General features: G+C 46.8%; 1 pseudogene; it reads right to left on the reverse strand.

Annotated features, from left to right (window-relative positions):
• Positions 1-4,407: 4,407 nt before the first annotated feature.
• On the reverse strand, positions 4,408-6,221 carry LOC105756565 (sialic acid-binding Ig-like lectin 14; annotated as a pseudogene).
• Between the last annotated feature and the right edge of the window lie 845 nt (positions 6,222-7,066).

A 7,066-nucleotide genomic window follows, 5' to 3' on the forward strand; every position in this document is an offset into this window, starting at 1 on the left:
GACCACAGGGAGGACTATTTGGCTCCATGTCTACTGTGAGTGTGGGTGGGATGGCTATATTTCTCACCATGGTCTATGGCCTCCCCTGCACTGAGGGCAAAGTTCAGGTACTGTTAGTCAGTACACATGCCCCCACTGTTTTTGTTTTTTATCCCAGGCCTACAACACTTACTTTCTATACTTGCCTCATTCTTCTAGGGAGTTAATTTTTTAACTCCTGGAAAAATAGACACACTGACCCATTGGAGTGCGATGAATCGCTTTTGTGTGGCCTTTCTTGCCATGGTCTTCTAACTCCCACCCAAGTGATTGGGCAGGACTGTGCAGATAGGGTAATTGTGGCGCTCCAAGGGGATTGATCAGTTTTGTCTTAAAATAGAACCTATTCCAGAACAGAGAGAGGATCCCACCACCACCAAAGAAGAACAGCCAGGAGAGTAGAGTGTGTCCTTTGGACCCAGGATCCCTGCACTGAGAAGCTCCTGGAACCAGGAGACAGAGAGAGAGCTCAAGAAGTGGTGGGAGAGAAACAATTGCAGGAGACAGCATGGTGGGCTGTCCGACACACGGAGCAAGAAAGCAGAGGCGTTTGGGCAGGAGGCTTGCTGGAGGAGTAGGGTGCCTCTGGGCACTTATCAGCGGAGCTAAAAGAGCTCTGTAACACTTGGCCAAACAGGACAGAGGCCTGAGAGAGACATGCCTGTGAGCACAGCTGAAGTGGCTGTCTTGATGGAAGAACTGTAACCTTAGCGTCCCTAAACCTGAATTGTAACTGTTACTTCCTGTCTTAGTGATCTAGTGCTGCTCTAACAGAAATACCACAAGTGGATGGATTTAGCAAAGAAAAGTTTATTCTTTCACAGTCCAGTAGGCTACAAGTCCAACTTCAGGGCATCAGCTCCAGGGGAATGCTTTCTCCATCAGCTCTGGAGGAAGGTCCATGTCATCAGTCTTCCTTTGGTCTGGGAGATTCTCTGCGCAGGAACCTCAGGTCTAAAGGACGCGCTCTGCTCCCAGTACTGCTTTCTTGGTGGTATGAGGTTCCTATGTGTCTCTGCTCGCTTCTCTCTTTTATATCTCAAAAGAGATTGCATTAAGACACTACCTAATCTTGTCAACCTCATCAGTATAACCTCATCACAGTGATAGAATTTACAACACATAAGGAGATCACATATAATCTCTTCATAGTGATAGAGTTTACAACACATAAGGAAATCACATCAGATTACACAATCATACAACACTGGGAATCATGGCCCAGCCAAGCTGACAGATATTTTGGGGGGACGTAATCCATGACACTTCCCTAATGAACCCCATAATTGTATTATCTGTGAGTTCTGTGTGGCCATTGTAATGTATTATCAAACTCAACAGAGAAGTAGAGAGTTCTGTGGAAGCGACGGTTAGTGTCAGAACTGGTAAAGATGGTGGAGAGAGGAGGCATGTCTGACCTCCACCTCATAGGAATCAGCCTTGGGCTGTTGATCTTGATTCTTCTTCCCCCTCGTGAAATTAGAGGAGGTCAGACGCTGCCACCAAGCCATTTTTACACTCATCAAACAAAAATGCCTATAGCTAGAGAGTTACTCTCCAGCTGGATTTCTCAGCAGTAGATGTAGCTCAACCTGAATCAGGTAGGCCAATTGAAACCCGATGTTGCCTTCTGCTGGCCAAGGTACACTCAGTATCTGGATATGTTCAGTGGTAAATTATGGAGAAAGTTCTTCAATTTAGATGCCCACCATTCCAGTTCTCTCTTCCAAAAACAACTATGGTAAAATATAAAAAGAGCATAGCATGAAAGAATAATTGGAAATATTATTTTAATTGTTTAATTGTACGAAACAAAGAAAGGTAGACTATAGACGCTTCCCACTCATAAAGAAATTAAAGAAAACGTGCTTATAAAATATAAATGAAACTAAGACAAAAGAATTAAATTGGAACTGGAAAGTCCAGGAAAAATTATTAAGTAGGTAATCCTGACCCCATTGCCATTTAGTTGAATCCGACTCAGACTGACCCTATAGGGCAGAGTAGAACTGCCCCAGAGGGTTTCCAAGGCTGTAATCTTTACGGAAACAGATGGCCACATCTTTCTCCTGTGGAGCAGCTGGTAGACTCGAACTGCTAACCTTTCTGTTAGCAGCCAAATGCTTAAAAAATACAATTGAATTAAAAGTATAAAATACTTGACAGACAGAAAACAAAAACGAGTGGCTTGGCGCCCAAGTTCAGGAAAATTAAGCAGGATGCAGGGGAAAGGATCAAAGGATGAAAATGATGAGCGGGAAGATGATAGCTCTGGAGAATGCTTTGTTCAACTCCTTCCAATAACTAGAAAGCTTGGGAAAAATGGATGATTTTCAAGATAAACATAAATTTAAAAAATATTCTTAACAAGAGGCTGACATGTTAAATAGACTGGTAACTATGAAGTAAATTGATAGAATCATATAAAATTCTTTTAATGTAAACTTCGGGAAAAATAAAGAGCCCAATTATTTGTACTTGGTATAAAAACCTTATATGGTAATGCAAAAAAGGAAACCTACAAATGAACCTTCCTTAGGAATATTGATGGGAAAATCTCAAATAGAATATTAGAAATAGAAACTCCCATATGTTAAAAGAACATATCATGGCCAAATGGATATTATCTAGGGATACAGAAATGATTGAACATTAGAAAATTTATTAAAATAAATCATCAGTAGATCAAAGGAGACTACATATATCACTTTGTTAGATTCTGAAAGGACTTTTTTAAATTTATCTAACAAAATTTCCCCTTATATAAGTTTATTCCCTTCACCTAGGATTCCATCTAGCCGCATACAACCCAAACCAAGTTAAAGGCTTCTTTGTAAAGCACTACATTGGCCTGACCCAGGCCTCTGTCCTTGGGCCTCTTCTCTTTGCCATCTTTATTCACTTCCAAAGAAATCTCATGCAGTCCAAGGGCTTTGTTGTTGTTTTCAGTTGCCATTGAGTTGGCAGCTATGTTCTGCTCTGTTCTGTATAACAGGACGAAACCTTGCCTGGTCCTGTGCCATCTTCCTGATCATTGGTATGTTGAGTCCATCGGAGTGGCTATTGGGTCTATCCAGCTTATTGAGGGTTTCCCTAGTTTTCCCTGACTCTCTATGTTACCAGACATGTTAACTCAGTTTGTGGTCATGCATTGAGAATTGCTTTTGTGTGGCCTTTCTTGCCATGGTCTTGTAACTCCCACCCAAGTGATTGGGTGGGACTGTACAAATAAGATAATTGTAGCCTACCAAGAGGATTGGTCAGTTTCACCATCCTGCTAGGTTTAAAAGAGAGCCAATTCCAGAGCAGAGAGAGAATCCCACCAACAGCAACAAAGAACAGCCAGGAGCAGAGAGCATGCCCTTTGGACCCGGGATGCCTGCACTGAGAAGCTCCTGGAACGAGAAGACAGAGAGACAGAAAACTCAAGAAGCAGGGGCAGAGAAATGACTGCAGAAGATGGCAAGGTGGGATTCCCAGCCGATGCAGTGAGAAAGCTGAATGCCTTTGGGCAGGAGGCTTGCTGGAGGAGTAGAGTGCCTCTGGGCACCTATCAGCAGAGCTAAAAGAGCTTTGTAACACTTGCCCAAGCGGGGCAGAGGCCTGAGAGAAGCATGCGTGTGAGCACAGCTGAAGAGGCTGTCTTGATGGAAGCACTGTATCCTGAGTGTTCCTAAACATGAATTGTAACTGTTACTTCCCTAATGAACCCCATAATCATGAGTATTACATGTGAGTTCTGTGTGGCCATTGCAATGAATTACTGAACCCAGCAGAGAAGAAGAGTGCCATGGCAGGGACATTTGGCGTCAGAACTGGTAAAGATGGTGGAGAGAGGAGGCATGTCTGACCCCCACCTCATAGGAATCAGTCTTGGGCTGTTGATCTTGATTCTCCTTCCCCCTTATGAAGTCAGAGGAGGCCAGACATGCCCTCCCATACCATTTTTACAGGTCATTTATTACAGCAGGAGAAGAATTTCCATAAGCCCATAAGATCTCCCATCTTGGGTGGGCCTGTGCTTCATCTCTGTACCACAAGATCCTAGGGTCCAAGAAAACCAAAACTCGAGTTTGCAAGAGGGTGGGTCTGACACATGGCTCACCAAATTATCACAAAGGGCCTTCAGTTCTCTCTGCTCTCTGCACTCACTCCTTGGTGACCCCACTCTGGCTCTTGGATTTTAACAACGTTTGTGTGGTGATGACTTCAGATTCAGGGCTGAAAAGCCCCTCTCCCTCTCAGAGGCTCAGTGTCCACACCTATAGTGTGGGAGGTAGGGCTAGAGGATCTTTCAGCCTCACCCACCCCAACAGCTCAGGTTCCCAAGTTCCTTTTCAGTGGTGGCCACAGATCTCTCTCACTCACCTACAATAGGCTCTGGGTGTAGAAGGACCCTGCTGGAGCCATTAGACAGGAAGGAGGCAGGGAGGCCAGGGAGGAGGCTGTGGCAATGATCTGGGGAAGAGGCTGAACTGAGCCTGGGGCCCAAGGGAAGAAGAGGAGGGAAGTGAATTGAGAGTGGAGCTTGAAAAACTCAGTGACTCATGGGGTAGAGCTGGTGTGATGTCTGGGGGAAAGGGGGTTTTAAGGTGGAATCCCCAAGAGAGGACTCAAAGCAGATCTGGGGCTCAGGGAAAGGGCTGTATGTAAGATGGTGAAGGAATAAGCACAGGGACGGGATGGAAGATGGAGCCATGGGATAGATGATGTCACCCAGAAAAGCAGAGAGAAACAGAGCCCAGGGCTGAGCTATGGGGAGTGTGCACATTTGAGGCCCCTGGAAAAGATGATCAGACCAGAGATGAAGCAGGGCACGTGTCCTCTCAGAAATTCAGGTAAGTTGAGCCGCCAAATGTAAAACTGGGTCTATCAGTGGGAGACTTGTGAGAGGGAATGTGTGGGGTCAGACTTCACCCAGGGGCTGAGGGCTGACAGAGGGGCTCCTCTCCAAGCTTAGCACTCCCCTCTTTTGAGCTCTGAGACACAGCTGAGTCCTGAGCTGACACCTGGCTCCATGGCAGCCCCAGAGAGGAGAGGGTCTTTCCTACCTGTGGAGTTTCTCTTGAAAATGGTGGTGGCCACAGAATGTGGGGTATCTGGAAAGGAAGATGTAGTGAGGGGCAGGGTGGACTTTTGCCTTTTGTCCAAAGAGTAACTAAATGCGAAGGGGCAGGGTTTGGGGAATGTCCCCCAAGCACCTCTGGGAAAACTATCACATGGCATGACCCCCTCTTGCCTCCATTGCTCTCAGGGCCCCAGGCATCCCACCCACACTCACAGAAGACATAGAGCTGGATGGTCCTCTCCATGGTCACCTGAGATCCTTGGCAGTTCACCAGATAGGTGAGGTAAGTGCCGTGGTCCTGGGGCCTGGGAGTGAGGGTAAGCACCTAGGACTGGAGGGTCCAGAAAGTTAAGGGCACCCGCCGTACAGGAGAAGGTGAATGGTCTCCCCCCTTACAGGATCCTGGCAGGCTGCAGGTCAGGTTCATGGGGCAGCCAGACTCCAGAGGTTCCAGAATATGAATGTCGGGTTTCTCTGTCAGGTCTAATGAGGAGAGAGAGAGGTGTCTGAGCCCCAGGAGGCTGGGTGTGAGGGCACAGAGTGTGACCCTGAGAGCAGGTCCCAGGTCCTGTACCTCCTCCAATCACCCTGGCTTCATGACCCAGAGCAGGGATTGTCTTGTCGCTACAAAATACTGGAGTCCTCTCAGCCCAGCATCCTCTCCTGGAGCCCCTGCTGTGCCTGTCACCTGCAAATTCAGATTCTTATCTCAGTACTTGTATTTCACACCCCATCCTCTCTCCACTCAGAAAAAGTAGGTCTTTGTGTCACTCTTCCTGGCGTCTCTGATGCTCAAGGTGCAGTTGTTGGTCTTGGGGTCTCCAAGGAGTTGGAATCTGTCCTGGGTTTCTGTCTTCATTGCTTGGTTTTGGTTATTTGTGGCCACAGGACAACTTTGGTGTATCTTGTCCCCAATCCAGAACTAGACGATGTAGAGTGGGTCAGTGAGAATCCATAAACTCAAGAGGTGGGAGAATTTCCATAGCTCAAGGACGAACAGAGCTTCCTGCCCCATCACCAACTCCGGCACCTGTAGCTGGTAACATAGGTCCTCCTGCAGGGACCTTGGAGGGACATAAAGGCTCAGCTGCAGCTCCTTTCCCCTTCCCCTCATGCCCTTCCCTCATCCCTCAGCCCACTCACTCCCCCACCCCTCCACAGCAGAGGCAGCAGCAGCAAAGATTGCTTTGGCTAATTTAGGTCCTTTGCATTTCCATATACACTTGAAAATCCGCTTCCACAAAAAAAAACTTTTTGGAATTTCATTTGGGTTTATGTAGAACCCATAGGTCAATTTGGGGAAGAATTGTTTTTTAAAATAAAATATTGAGTATTCTAATTCAGGAACATCTAAGCTGATAGATCCTTCAGTCCCACCCACCTTGCTGCAGGTGAAGACACTGAGGTGCTGAGAGGGTGAGGAGCTCTCGAGACTTGAATCTGGGAGTCACCACCAAACACTGTTGGAATCCAAGAGCCAGAGTGAGATCACCAAGCAGGTGAGTGCAGAGAGCAAAGAGAAACCAGGGTTCTTTCTAGTCATGCAGTGGGCTACCTATCAGATCCACCCTCCCGTAAACTCAAGTTTTGGGTTTTATGGACCCTAGGGTCTTGTGGAAGGAGCCCTGGTGGCACAGTGGTTCAGCACTTAGCTGCTAATCAAAAGGTTGGTGGTTTGAACCCACCAGCTGCTCCACCACAGAAAGATGTGGCAGTCTGCGTCCCTAAAGATTACGGCCTCGGAAACCTCATGGGGCAGTTCTATTCTTCCCTATAGGGTCACCATGACTCTGAATTGACTCAACAGTGAACGGGTTTGGTTATGTAGGTCTTCAAACCATCTGTACAGCTTGAGATTTGCTGGACTAACCACCCCCCCAAAAAAAAGCAAACCCTTTGCCATGGAGTTGATTCTGACTTATGGCGACCCTACAGGACAGAGTAAAACTGCCACATAGA

Source organism: Trichechus manatus, unplaced genomic scaffold (genome assembly GCF_000243295.1).
Source record: "Trichechus manatus latirostris isolate Lorelei unplaced genomic scaffold, TriManLat1.0 scaffold00087, whole genome shotgun sequence".
NCBI classification, from domain to species: Eukaryota; Metazoa; Chordata; class Mammalia; order Sirenia; family Trichechidae; genus Trichechus; species Trichechus manatus.